Below are 15,122 nucleotides of genomic sequence, written 5' to 3'. Positions count from 1 at the left end.
ATGGCACAAGGCAGGACTCTCAAAGCCTCCGAGAAGGAGCCATTTATTATCCCTCTTCCCCCTTAATGCAGCCCCCACCCTCCCGCGTCCCCCAGCGCCGATAGCCAGCAGCAGTTCTTCTAATCCAATTTATCATCGGGTTGTTTCACCCAAGTCAGCAGATGTCCCCTCTGCTCCGGTTACTGACGGATCGATTTACGTCCAGGCCGCAGAGATGTCGCTTGCCAGGTCTCGGAATTTCAATTCCCCCTCCTGTCTCAGCGAGAGGTGGGGAAAGGGGAGGGTGAAGCCCAGGGGAACAGCAAAAGTGCCAGGGGCAGCCGAGCGCCCTGCAAGGGGCTGCTGGTGGGGCTGGAGGGGTGCAAGGGCAGCACCCCAAAGCCCTACGCGTCCCTCAAGAGCATCCTGATGGTCACTCACCCTCATCCCAGCAGCGTGGAGCGAGGCGACGTCTGGAAAGACACGTACAGAAGATGGTACGATGTGCCCGCACGCTTTGGTCTTCGCATGACGATGCTTAGGTTGGGTCCTGCAACATCTGGCCTCCAGCTGTGCCCACCTGCGGTGGCTCGTGCTCCAGCTGCATCCCTGCTGTAATGATGATGCTCCCCATCCCTGATGCTCCCCATCCCTGCTGTAACGATGATGCTCCCCATCCCTGATGCTCCCCATCCCTGCTGTAATGACAATGCTCCCCATCCCTGCTGTAATGATGATGCTCCCCATCCCTGATGCTCCCCATCCCTGCTGTAACAACGATGCTCAGAGCTGTGGGCCAGGAGCTACACCCCTTCCACCCCACGGGGTCCTGAGGGAAGTCCTCATCCTTGCGGTGATCCCCGCCTCAGCTCCTGTGGCCACATTCAAGGGGAAAACGGAGGTTTAAGGTCTCCGTACTTCTCGCTCGTTGTGAAAGTCAAGCTCACAACCAAGCATTTCAGCAGGATTAAGGCTGATTTTTGCTGCATCCTTCTTCCACTCTGGAAGGGGAAAGGTGTTTAATGAGACCCAAGGGACCCGGCGAGCTCCCCATCTGTCGCTACACGGAAAACCTGACAGGGTGGTACTGGGATTTAACCGTCTGGACAAATAACGAGGCCGTTTAGCACTTCCCCTGCTTCCTCTCTGAGAAAAGGACACAGGAACGCAGTAGGCATTTCTAAGGAGGAAAATACCTGGGGGTCACAACCCAGCAGTCTTCACACTCAAGGTCCTTAATGGATTTCTTCCCACCCCGGTCACCATCCTGCACGTGCAGTTGGTCCAAGCTCCATCTTCTCAACCCACAGGAGTGTTCGCTGAATTCTCAATTAGGTACAAAGCCTCTTAAGGAGTGAGGCAAAGCTCCCAGAAGTGGCTTTACGGCATCCAAGACACAAACCCTTCCTCTTCAAAAACACTCTCCTGGCAAATACTCATTCCCTAGCTATCCAAGAGCATTTTCAAACAAAAGCCACAGCTGTGAGAGGTGACCTGGAGACAAGACTGGCCTCGCACCCCACCTCGCTGCTCTGCTTGGAGAAGACCTTCAAGGAAACCAAATGGAAGTTTCTATTTGTTTTTCCCCTCCCACGATGAAAAGCTCCTGACTGTTGGGGAGGAGGCAGGATACCACGTGGATGGGAGGGATTTTGTCATCCTTAGCAAGGGGGAGCAAAATAACCTGTATTAGTAAGGTCTCCCAGCTTCATCACCTTGTTGAAGGGACCAAGCACTCACCTCCAAACAGGAACAGGAGAGCAGCAGTACGGGGATGAAAGTTAAAGCAGTGTCATTGGAAAGACTGGGACAGGCTCCATCAGACCCATGCTAGAACTGCCACCTGTCAGCAAAATCCAGCGAGATAAAGAGCTTTAGTTATGCATTGTCATGGTGTATTAAATAAAGGTGTCTGCCCCGCAGCCCTCGTTCCTCAAGCCCTTCACCCTGCTCCCCTCGGGAGGGGCGGGTATGCATCATTAGAATGGCACACCAGCCTCAGACCCAAAGGGTCAGGCCACCCAGAGTTGGTGAGCTCAGCATAGCATAAGCAACTCTTGTTGAGATGCCTCAGAGTGACAGATAAGGTCTTTGCCCTTTCCATTAGCTTTATTTTAATTTGAAGCCGCGCTGTTCATTACTTCCATTATCTCCAGCCTCTGCTGGCTGGCACGAGGCTTCCCATCGCTGCTGACTTTGGGCAAGAGCCTGATGCTCTTCTCTCTGGGGTCCCGGCCTCGAGCGTGTCACGGCAACCAACTGGCCAGCAGCGACACCTGGGCACTGGGTTTTCCACCTGCAAATGCCACGGGTCTGTTTGGACACTGCTCCTCTCCTCCACCACACCACACCATACCCATCTCTGTAGCAGGAGGTGGCCGTGGGTCCAAGCAGGCTGGGGGATAGTCCACATTGTCCTCATTCCCTTGCACAGAAGTGCTTTAATTTACTTTTGGAGGGAGCCAGTGTGATGTGGACAGTAAGGAGTCAAGTCAGCTTGCTAGAAGAGAAGTTTCCAAGCGTCTGGAAGCTCATACAACCATCACAAGAGTCTATAGGTAGCCAAGAGCCTACAGGTAGCCCAAGGCCAGAGGCTCCAGATGCTGGAAAGCAGCTGCAGGGTACAGGAATGAGCTAGAGAAGCTGGAGTATCACTGATCGGCCTGGAGTCCCTGGGCTCTTCCAGTGGCATATCTTTCCAAAGCTTCTGGAAAACTTCAGAGAAGCTACTTGGATCAGGAGCAATATGATCCTCAGCCCCTGCCACAACGTTGGGGTTCTCTCCCCAACACCAAAGGGGGACAGAACTTGGATCAGGAGCAATATGATCCTCAGCCACTGCCACAACGTTGGGGTTCTCTCCCCAGCACCAAAGGGGGAGAGAGGCAGAATCACAGAATGGTTTAGGTTGGAAGGGACCTTAAAGCCCATCCAGTTCCACCCCCCTGCCCTGGGCAGGGACACCTCCCACCAGACCAGGTTGCTCCAAGCCCCCTCCAACATGGCCTTGAACCCCTCCAGGGATGGGGCAGCCACAGCTTCTCTGGGCACCAGCCAAACCAGGAGCATCCTCTCAGTAGCTCCAGCACACAGTCTCATGCTCTGCTTATCCAAAGGGTCATTTTCCATGTGGTTCAGTGCTGGAAAGCCCCTTCAAAAAGGGAATTTGGAAGCCTTACCTCAAGCTAAAGAGCTCCTAGACAGACCAAATACACAGCATTACACAAGTAAGGAGGAAGCTGGTACCAAATTGGACATCTGTTTCGAGACAGGTTGATCTGAGAAAGATTTTCTGCTGTCCTTCAATATAAAGGAGGAAACCTGGAAACTTAATCTTTCCTTGGTAAAAAAAAAAAAAAAATGCTAGTCTGCAGCTTCTGCCATCTCTAGTCCATATATTTACAAAGATCCTTGAACAGAGACAGAGCAATTTGCTGGGACGAACGTTCACGAAAGCAAAGCAGCCGGGTTCCTGGCAGAAGGAACACACAAACATGTGTCCCCTCCTCCCCATCAACCAAAGGCCATTTTCTTGGACTCCCACTCGTGGGGCACCCAAAGGAGCCCCACAAATGTGAGAAGATTGCCAGCCTACAGAGGCAGGACAAAGCAGCAGCCAGGGGATGGTGAAGTATCCACACAAGCCAAGCACGGAGAGCTTACCTGCATCCTCAGAGCCTTGTCAGCCAGGAAAACACCTGGAAGGGAGCAAAGTTGAAGTCCCAAAGCCACTGAGCGAGGGAAGAAAGGATGCTCCCTGCAGAGGGCATCTCTGCCCCAGATCAGCTCTACTGGAGAAATCCTGCTTTTGATTTTCTCTGCCCCAGATCAGCTCTACTGGAGAAATCCTGCTTTTGATTTTGTGGAGTCTCCTCCTCTGGAGACATTCAAAACCCCGCCTGGACACATTCCTGTGCAGCCTGCTCTGGGTGACCCTGCTTTGGCAGAAGGTTGGAGGAAACAATCTCCAGAGGTCCCTTCCAATCCCTGCCATCCTGGGATTCTATAGGAACAGAAACAGAGAAGAGCCTTGGACAACTCCTACCCAACCCCGCCCTGGGCCAATCTGGAGTCCTACCATTGGAGGAAATGATCTCCAGAGGTCCCTTCCGATCCCTGCCATCCTGTTATTCTATAGGAACAGAAACAGAGAAGAGCCTTGGACAACTCCTACCCAACCCCGCCCTGGGCCAATCTGGAGTCCTACCAAACAGGGAAGACCTCAAAGTGCTTAAAATATGGAGTCAAAATAAAACCCGAGATGCTCAGCCCCAGGCTTCTACGTTGTACTAGTACAGCTGCAGGGACACCTCAGGTGGTGAGGACACCCTGGCAGAGTCGGGGTTCTCACTGCAGGTTGACCCATGGTGCTTTGGAACCAGACCCATGGTCCCATGTTTGGGCCTCCTGGTGGGATGTGCAGCTGTCCCAAGGGATTCTAGAGACATACCAGGCAGAAGAGCCATTGAAGCTCCTCAAAGAGGAGTCTCAGAGCGCTGCGGTTCCAACAGAAGAGAGCTAAACAGGGAATTTTTAGATCAATGCACGTGGCCTGCAGGGACACCTCAGGTGGTGAGGACACCCTGGCAGAGTCGGGGTTCTCACTGCAGGTTGACCCATGGTGCTTTGGAACCAGACCCATGGTCCCATGTTTGGGCCTCCTGGTGGGATGTGCAGCTGTCCCAAGGGATTCTAGAGACATACCAGGCAGAAGAGCCATTGAAGCTCCTCAAAGAGGAGTCTCAGAGCGCTGCGGTTCGGACAGAAGAGAGCTAAACAGGGAATTTTTAGATCAATGCACGTGGCTGCCAAGAACCGGCTTAAAAAACAACTCGATTTAGCGAAACTTGCAGCAACTTTTGCGGGGAGATCCATTATACCGAAGTAGTTGACAATTAAAGAGCATTCCCAAGCGACTATTTTTCATCACAATTACTTTTCACACCCTCAATTCATGCATGTAAGATACACACTCATCAATAAGGCTACGTATTACCTTGTAAACTACCTAAACAGATTCCTTCCCCATCCCACCAACGCTGTAGTTTAAGTACAGACCCCCCCCCAGCCAGGAAAGGGGAAAGAGCTAAACCAGCTTCTGAAATCCCACAGACAACAAGGAAAAATCCTAGCAGCCCGCGTTGAAAGGGTTTTCTGTTGCAGTGAGCTCGATATTTATGTTTTGGTTTAATATTAATGTATTTATATATTGTTACTGCAATCTGTTGAAGCTGTTTCCTTGCTCGCAAAAGCCTGGGTTTAGCAAATATTGGCTGGTTAACTATGTTGTTACTTAGCAACCCTAATTGGATTTCAAATTGGGAGATTTTGTTTTGGAAATATTACCTGTATCGCTTAGCACTGTGAAATAAGTTCCTACCTTCATCATGCAGATAAACCCAATCAGCGCTCCCCAATTCACAGGGGTTTAATCTTGTTTACACCCTTCTAAGACAAGAACTGACACCTTCCCTCCTCCCCCGGCCAAGACCTGCAATCCTTCACTGGTGTTTGGAAAGCCAAGATCAGCACAAGCTCCACACCAGCTCAAGTGGCCCCCATGGCCACGCTGGCCTTGTCCCCAGGATGGGTGGCAGTCCTGCAAGCTCAGCATGTCCTAGCTCAGCTGCTGGGCACATCAGAGATGGCTTCTAGACCAAACAGAGCTTAAATGTAGCTGCAGGGCCACTGGCAGAGGGGTGTGGGTAGAGATCCCACCTGAGGATGGTCAGAGAAATGAAGGTGCTCCTGGCACCATGGCTGCAGGTTCCCTGCTTGCCTGCTGCAGTCCACCAGTCACTCCACACCCATCAAGATGGCCAAGACAGGTGAGAAGACCTTCTGATGTAGCCCACAAAAGGACATTAGCTCCAGCAGTCAGGACTTCTCTTAATATCAGCTCTGTGGGCTCTGGGACTTGGTTGCACCAGAATCACCCATCCCTCCAGAAGAAGACCTCCTCCAGCTGAGCCCAAAGGCAGAAGGCCCACTCCACACAGCTGGGACGTGAGGAACAAAGCTTGGCAAGGGCCTCCTCTGACAGCAAGGAAGGAATCATGCTGCCATTTGTTCGATTCAAGGACAAGGTGACCAGGACTTGGCCCAGTTACATCCACATTCCTGCTGTGCTGCTGTCTGGTGCTCCATCGGTAGTTGAGATGAGGGTGGGGAGAAGGAAAGAGAGCACTGAACTAAGTGCTCTGCTGCATCTGCTGCTGGAGGAACCAGCCTGCAGGGGTCTGGAAGATGGGGTGGACTTTCTCTTCCACAAACTTCTTCTCCCCTTTCACTGCGTTACAGAATCATAGAATTGTTTTGGTTGGAAGAGACCTTTGAGATCATCGAGTCCAACCGTTAACGGAACACTGCCAAGCTACCACTCAACCACGTCCCTCAGCACCACGTCTACACGTCTTCTAAACACCTCCAGGGATGGTGACATGCCCAGGTGAACCTCGTGAGGTTCAACAAGAGCAAATGCAAGGTTCTGCACTTGGGCCGGAACAATCCTCACCATCAGTACAGACTGGGGGGTGAGGTATTAGAAAGCAGCCCTGAGGAAAGGGACTTGGGGGTGCTGGTGGAGGAGAAGCTGGGCATGAGCAGGCAGTGGGCAGCTGCAGCCCAGAAGGCCAATCCCATCCTGGGCTGCATCAAAAGCTGCGTTGCCAGCAGGTCCAGAGAGGGGATTCTGCCACTTTACTCTGCTCTGGTGAGACCTCACCTGGAGTATTGTGTGCAGGTCTGGAGCCCTCAATAGAAGAAGGACATGGACCTGATGGAGAGGGTCCAGAGGAGGGTCACAAGGATGATCAGGGGGATGGAGCACCTCTGCTACGAGGACAGGCTGAGGGAGCTGGGGTTGTTCAGCCTGGAGAAGAGGAGGCTCCGGGGAGACCTAATAGCGGCCTTCCAGTACCTGAAGGGAGCCTACAGGAAGGCTGGGGAGAACCTGTTTAGAAAGGGCTGCAGTGACAGGACGAGGGGCAATGGCTTCAAGCTGGAGGGGAGCAGATTTAGACTGGAGATGAAGAGAGGGTTCTTCACTGTGAGGGTGGTGGAGCACTGGAACAGGTTGCCCAGGGAGGTGGTTGAGGCCCCTTCCCTGGAGATATTCAAGGGGAGGCCTGATGAGGCCCTGGGCAGCCTGGTCTAGTTGGGGGTGTCCCTGCTGACTGCGGGGGGGTGGGACTAGATGACCTTTGGAGGTCCCTTCCGGCCTGGACAATTCTATGATTGTATGATTCTATGACTCCACCACTTCTCCTGAGGCAGTGGGGGTGGGGAGGTCCCTCTCAGCCTGGTACCATGGTGGGATGGTTTATGGGGTGGACAAGAGAAGATAAACCCCGTGGCTCTCCGTGGGAGCCAGGATGGGCAATGCCATGAGTGAGGGATGCCCAAAGGTGCTGCCCATCTCCCAGGGGCTCAGAGCCTCCGAGTGGAGATGGGGAACCTCAAGGCCGGCGAGCGAACGGTGGCATGAGCCCCGGCAAAGCCTTTATTCCTGGGGCGAGTGGAAGGCGGCCGATGCCGGGCCGTTTAGCAATACTAAACGGGTAAGCCAAGCATTAAGCCAATTACAGCCTACAAATCATTGCTCGTCAGCGCGGCGCTCTGACTCCAGCCACGGGCCAGCGACCGCGGGGACCGGCAGGGAAATGAGCATCGATCGGTGCTTGGGGCCCCCTCATTCCCCTCTCCCTCAGGTCCTCCCGCCCGCCCCCAACCTCGGCCCCAGCTCCGACATCCACAGAACTGCTCCAAAAGGTGGGCAAAGAGGCCCAAAAAGGCAGCTGGGTCCTGGCAGAACCAGGTGTTTTGGGATGTGCTCCACGGGGGTTGTCTACCTGCCGTTGCAGGTTGGTTGGTTTCTTGTCTCCGCAGAGATGCGACGGGTGAGGGAGCTGAACAATTAAAGAGAGATGTTGACGTCCTCGTGCGGCGCAGAGAGAGGAGAGGCAATTACAGGGAAGTGTCAGCCTGCAAACTAGGCTTTTTATGCTCTAAAGATGTTCATCTCCATTCTGAGGAGGGAGGAAGCCGTATTTTCCCTATGGGGAAGACCCTGAGGGGGCTTGGGGTGTGGAAGCATGGGGGTACACGTGGTCCTCACCCCCCTGCAATGGGACAAGGCCAGTCCCCGTGATGGCAGAGTGATGCCACGGGCTGAGCACCAGCAGAGCTGTCCCTGTTCAATGGGTCATGCAAATACAAGCCGCCCCTCCTTCCTTCCTCCAAACTTATAAAGGGGTCCTGGACCAAGCAATATGGCCATATGCGTTTGACCCTAACCCCAACTGGTTTTTCCTCACAGAGAAAAACTGGGGTGAGTTTTTTGGAGCAAAACCAGCTAAACAAGTGCCGTCGGAGCCACGCTGAATCCAGTTTCTTCTTGCAATGGCTTGGAGGCTTCCAGTCCCAATGCCTGCCCAAGCTCAGGTTGGCAGATAAAGGCTCAGAAGTGAGATGCAGACTTTCTAGACAGTGTCCCAAAAGAGGAAATCATTTCACCCCCTGGTAACTCTCCCCACCCTTGGAGACTAACCCAGGAGATGGCAGGACCCTCTTGGTCTTGCTTGGGCTAGTCCTTCACAGTAAAAAGGTCCTCTACAGGAGCTGCAGTGAGGAAACTGAAAGCAGAGGAAGATCAAACGAAAGGAGAAACACAATCATGTCCATTGAGCCCCCTTATTTTAAGCTAGGCCAGGAAAATGCCATGGATAGCTTCTTGGTGTTGGAAGCAAGGCTGGTGGTGACCATGCCTTAATGGTGGTGACCATGCCTTAATGGTGGTGACCATGCCTTCGGGTGGAACCAGACCATGTATTTCGAGGGGAAACAGGCAGGAAAGAGCAGTGTTATTCTGCTGAAAATTTAAATGGAAGTAGGTTTATTTTGTCTTTGTACCCATTCTCAGGAGATGGCGTTGACTTATGTGTTGGAAAACCAAACCCTGCAACCGGCAACTATGAATTGTTGTATTAAACCTGCCACCTCCCCCTAAAGCCCTGAAGCAAACAAAAATCTGACGGAAACTGCTGATTTTTTCTTGGCTCCATCCCCAATCTGTTTGTCAGGTTCCAGATGCATTTTACAGTGGTTGAGAGTTGTTTTTTTTTTTGTTGTCGCGGGATGATTTTAGCAAACCAAATGTTGAAGAAGAGCAGATCTGAAAGGGGAAAACATTTCTCCGATAAAACTCAGGTTTCTACCGAAAATTGTCAGGGAGTTTTCAACCAGGATTAAGCTACAATTATACGGGTTCTATTTTAACTGGGAATTAAAGCGTGCTGAATAGAAATGTTGTTGTGTTCTGTTTGAACACCCACAACCCGGAGAACATCCTTTATCTCGAAAACGCACATTAGTTTTTACCTTATATTATTACTGCGGAAAAAAAACCCGCCGCTCCGTTAACAGCTGAGCGTGTGATATCTGCCAGTCGATCTTCCCTCGCTAAGCCCCTCAGCCTACCTAGACAGCTACTATTTTAAGATCCTGAAATGATATGAAAAATAAAACGTTAAGGAGAAGGAGCGCGGCGCTCTGCGTAAAAGGCTGCCTTTACAGCCCCGATCAGCATTCAGCTCGGCTTCCCAATGACCCCGATCGGCAACAACGCGCTGTATATTCCCTCAATTAAACAACGTTTGAACTCGGTGTTAATAGCAATGGAACGATTATCCTCCAACAGCCATCCACTGAGTAAGCAAGCCGGAGCGTCGAGAGTCAGTCCCGGCGCAAATAAAGACTTACCCTCACAAAGGGGAAAGGGATTGAAATCTTTCGATAATAAGGAATAAAGATTCTTTCCCTTTACTGCCGGCACCATAAAATCGGCGCGTGAACAATATATTGAACGTCAGGAGCAAGCGTCTACTGAAATTCAGGCAGCATTTCCTTGCTTAATTGTAACCCTTACTGATTATTTCCACTGCAAAGGAAAAAAAAAAAAAATAAAATCTTTAGTATTCTGAGACAGTAAAGAGACATTTGCCTGGTCCTGGTATCAAAAATATTCCTATAATGTTAGAGCTTTGTGTGGGAAATGCAGAAGGAGCACAACAGACTGCAGCAACGGGGATGGGGGAGCAAGGGAAGGCTTTTAAGGGCCTGAATTTATTTTTACAGCTTAATGAAAGAGACATTTCCATTGTACTTCTGGAAAATTTAGAAATAAACGAGTAAGGGGCTTACTTAATAGGAAATTTCCCCTGGCAGTTTCTCTTTTGTTTCCCACTGAATAAATATATTCCATACTGATGGGAGGGGCAAAAAGAAACCGTTTTCTGTGGCAGAAAAAAAAAAAAAAGAAGCAGGAAAAAAAAAAATTTCCAAAGGAAGGGGGGGGAAAAAAAAAACCGTTTTTCTCGGAAAAAAAAAAAAAAAAAAAAAAAAAAGAAGCAGGAAAAGATTCCCTTCTCCTGAGTTTTTCCCAGTTTTCCATCTCTATGTAAGTGACAAGAAAAACGTTTTCCTTCTAAAAAAGGAGGAGCGGATCCGAGTCAGAACCTGGCTCGGAAAAGGACCACGATTCACCAGAATTGCCAAAGCTGTGTCGTCACAAATCACAGACTCACATGGGGTTGGAAGGGACCTCTGGAGATCATCTCCTCCAACCCCCTGCCAGAGCAGGGCCACCGAGGGCAGGTCCCACAGGAACGTGTCCAGGTGGGTTTGAATGTTTCCAAAGAAGGAGACTCCACCCCCTCCCTGGGCAGCCTCTGCCAGGGCTCTGCCACTCTTATAGGAAAGAAGTTCCTCCTCAGGCTTAGGTGGAACTTCTTACGTTCAAGTTTGTGCCCATTTCCTCTTGTCCTGTCCCTGGGCACCACTGAAAAAAGACTGGCCCCATCCTCCTGACACCCACCCTTTAAATATTCATGAGTGTTGATCAGATTCCCCCTCAGCCTTCTCTTCTCCAGACTAAAAAGACCCAAGTCCCTCAGCCTCTCCTCACAAGGGAGATGCTCCAGGCCCCTCATCATCTCTGTAGCCCTCTGCTGTCCCCTCTCCAGCAGTTCCCTGTCCTTCTGCAACTGGGGAGCCCAGAACTGGACCCAGTGCTCCAGATGGGGCCTCCCCAGGGCAGAGCAGAGGGGCAGGATGACCTCCCTCCACCTGCTGCTCACACTCTTCCTGATGCCCCCCAGGATGCCCTTGGCCTTCTTGGCCACCAGGGCCCATTGCTGGCTCATGGCCATCCTGTTGTCCCCCAGGACTCCCAGGTCTTTCTCCTCAGAGCTGCTCTCCAGCAGGTCAGCCCCAACCTGTCCTGGTGCAGGGGGTTATTCCTCCCCAGCTGCAGCCCCCTACGCTTGAATCTACTACAGAAACACTTAAAAAAAATGCTGGAAAACTTTCTGGTCGGACCTTTTGAACTAGGGAAACCAGGGCAACAGAGAGCCCCTGCAGCCCATCCCAGGTGGGAGAGAGGATTTTGGGGGAGCCCGGTGCCGTGTTGACATGGCCCAGTTCCCCAACGGGGGCACCCTACAGGAGGAGCTTTTCTTACACCATTTCTCACCTTTTCTTCTAATAAAGCTCCTGGTTGGTTCCCAGCTGAAAGAAGACATAATAAAAGTGATGGCAGGAAATTGAAGGGTAGCTGGTGTTAAGAGAGACAATAACAAAACTGCTTTTCCAGGGGAATCTACAATCCTTTGGTAGCTGGAGCTAAGGAGGGCTTCGAAATCAGCAAGAGAATTAAAAATATTGAGATCAGCTAAAACATTCCTTTCCTCTGCACATCAAAGAGGATACCCACAGGGACAGATTTGCTGCTATGGAGTGATTTCCACCACTTTTTCCTATAAAAAAAAGGAAAGCATTTGGTGCTTCTCTCCCCCACCTTCCTTTAGCACGAATCCACTGTACGGGAGGAAAATTACCTTTCTGTGCTCCCTAGAAAAATCTCCACCTAATTGAAACAGCGACACCAGTTAAAATACAGGGGGGGAAGTGTCCACCTGGGTGCGGGGGGAATGGGTCTGCAATCCATTAGCCATGTCAGAGAGCTGAGGGACGAGGGGGTGGAAGAAGGGAAGGGCGAATCTGCCTCCGAAAACAGCCAAGGAGCCTTAAAATATTAGAGAAATATAGGGCTGAACCCAAAGAAAATCTGCCCCCCCAACGGGGGATTTAGGTGGGATGGAGCGTGAAAAGCAGCACAGAACTCACCAGAAGATACAGGCTGAGGACCTGGGTCACACTCAAAAGCTTGGAAGAAACCTTTTTGGGGTTCTTCTGAACGCCCTGAAAGGAAAATCCGCGGATGCGGGACTGTGACAGGTCTGCAAGGAGGATCTGGGGAGCCTGGGATTTGGAATAGAAGCTGTATTAATCAACTGGATAAAAATTAAATACAACTCCTCCATGAGCAAACCTTTCCCTCCCTTGCTCCAGACCAGGCAGAAGAGAGCTGAGGGACGAGGGGGTGGAAGAAGGGAAGGGCGAATCTGCCTCCGAAAACAGCCAAGGAGCCTTAAAATATTAGAGAAATATAGGGCTGAACCCAAAGAAAATCTGCCCCCCCAACGGGGGATTTAGGTGGGATGGAGCGTGAAAAGCAGCACAGAACTCACCAGAAGATACAGGCTGAGGACCTGGGTCACACTCAAAAGCTTGGAAGAAACCTTTTTGAGGTTCTTCTGAACGCCCTGAAAGGAAAATCCGCAGGTGCAGGACTGCGACAGGTCTGCAAGGAGGATCTGGGGAGCCTGGGATTTGGAATAGAAGCTGTATTAATCAACTGGATAAAAATTAAATACAACTCCTCCATGAGCAAACCTTTCCCTCCCTTGCTCCAGACCAGGCAGAATATCTCTTTTTTTTTTTTTTTTTTTCACTTTTTCCTTGCTGAAACCCTGCTTTTTCAGCAAAGGCCTGTTGAAAAATAAGCTTTGTTGCAGAGAACAGTTAAATCCCGGGCCCGTCCCCGTCTTTTTTTTTTTTTTTCCACTTTTTCCTTGCTGAAACCCTGGTTTTTCAGAAGAGCCCTGTTGAAAAATAAGCTTTGTTGGAGGGAACAGTTAAATCCCAGGCCTGTCCCCAGGAGGAGTGGAAGATTCAGGGTGCTGGGCACCTATTTCTGCCAGGAAAATGCTCCAGGGATGGAGCACCTCTCCTATGAAGACAGGCTGAGGGAGCTGGGATTGTTCAGCCTGGAGAAGAGAAGGCTCCGGGGAGACCTTATAGCGGCCTTTCAATACCTGAAGGGAGCCTATGGAAGAGCTGGAGAAGGACTCTTTGTCAGGAAGGGTAATATAGGACAAGGGGAAACGGTTTTAAATTGGAAGAAAAAAGATTCAGATTAGATCTCAGGAAGAAATTTTTTACTATGAGGGTGGTGAGAGCCTGGCCCAGGTTGCCCAGGGAAGTTGTGGCTGCCCCATCCCTGGAGGGGTTCAAGGCCAGGCTGGATGGGGCCTTGAGCAACCTGGTCTGGTGGGAGGTGTCCCTGCCCAGGGCAGGGGGGTTGGAACTGGATGATCTTTGAGGTCCCTTCCAACCCAAACCATTCTATGATTCTATGAATTCCTCCGAATCCCGTGTCGGGAAGAGCTCAGCTTGGCTGCTCTCCATCATATATGACTTCACCCTCTTGTTTTCTCCTCTTCTTTCCTGTCCTGCTTCTCATCTCCTGCCTTTTTTTTTTATTATTTTTTTGGGGGGGGGGGATTTGGTGAGCAGGCAGCTTCGGGGCCAGCACAGCTTGGGTGGGGGTCCCACCGAGCAACCCCCCAAGTTGGGCACAGCCTGGGTGGCAGGAGACCAGCCAGATGGGACTCAGAGGGTCCAAAACGAGCGGCGCGGCACGTTTTTTATCCCTCTAAAAAGAATCACCCAACGCCAGTGCCGTGCGCTGACACAAACCAGACAGCTCCTGCCTATTAATTGGAATCCAGGCTCATAAACACATTGCCTCCGCGTGGCGCCGCTACCCCGGCTCCCTTTGTATCTCTGCTCCTGCAAAATAACTAAAATTGACTTAAAAAAAACAGAGCTGTGGGGCCCGCAACCAGAGCATGGTCCCTCCTTGGCCCATCCAGCCCCGACGTGTCTGCGCCCATCCAGATGGGGCTTGGGAACCTTGAGCTATGCTCCTCAGACATAAAATGAATCACAGAATGGTTTGGGTTGGAAGGGACATTAAAGATCATCCAGTTCCCACCACCCCTGCCCTGGGCAGGGACACCTCCCACCAGACCAGGTTGCTCCAAGCCCCCTCCAACCTGCCCTTGAACCCCTCCAGGGATGGGGCAGCCACAGCTTCTCTGGGCAACCTGGACCAGTGGTTGCCCAAATTTCCACCCTCACAGGAAAGAAGAGGCAGAAGAGCCTTCTCTTCTCCAGGCTGAACCCCCCAACTCTCTCAGCCCCCCCTCCCAGCAGAGGGGCTCCAGCCCTCCCAGCATCTCCGGGGCCTCCTCTGGTTCCATTCCAACAGCTCCATGTCCTTCTGCTGGTGGTGGCCCCAGAGCTGGAGGCAGCACTTGGGGGGAAGATCTCCCCAGAGCGGAGCAGAGAGGCAGAATCCCCCCCTGGCCCTGCTGGCCACGGGGCTGGGGATGCAGCCCGGGGCGTGGGGGGCTTTCTTGGCTGCCAGAGCACATTTCTGACTCATGTTGAGCTTCTGATCCACCAACACCTCCAAGTCCTTCTCCTCAGAGCTGCTCTCTACCCATTCTCTGCCTATCCTGTATTTGTGCTTGGGACTTCCCTCACCCAGGTGCAGGACCTCGCACTTGGCCTGGTTGAACTTCATGAGGTTTGCACAGGCTCCATCTCTCCAGCCTGTCCAGGTCCCTCTGGATGGCAGAGGTGTAGGAGGTAACAGGATAGGTCATGCTCAATGGGTCCATGAACAAGAGCTTCATTGCTATGAAGCCCATAGTGGTTGAAGGCATCTTTGCCATGGCAAGGGGTCATCAGGGAATTAAGGATGGACTTGAGGAAGGCTTCTTGGTCTTACGATACACTCATGCTGGCCTTGAGTGCCTCTTTGCTCCAGAGCAATGACCAAGTCCCCAATTTGAGCCAGGAACAAACCCAACCAGGATGAAAGGAGGCAGGTGGACATGTCAATGCATGTGCCTTCTTCTCAGCCCTTGGAGGAGATACTGCCAGGCTCTGTTTGC

This window comes from Calidris pugnax, unplaced genomic scaffold (genome assembly GCF_001431845.1).
Source record: "Calidris pugnax isolate Ruff unplaced genomic scaffold, ASM143184v1 scaffold37, whole genome shotgun sequence".
NCBI lineage: Eukaryota > Metazoa > Chordata > Aves > Charadriiformes > Scolopacidae > Calidris > Calidris pugnax.
Note: the sequence above shows the minus strand (reverse complement) of the source record.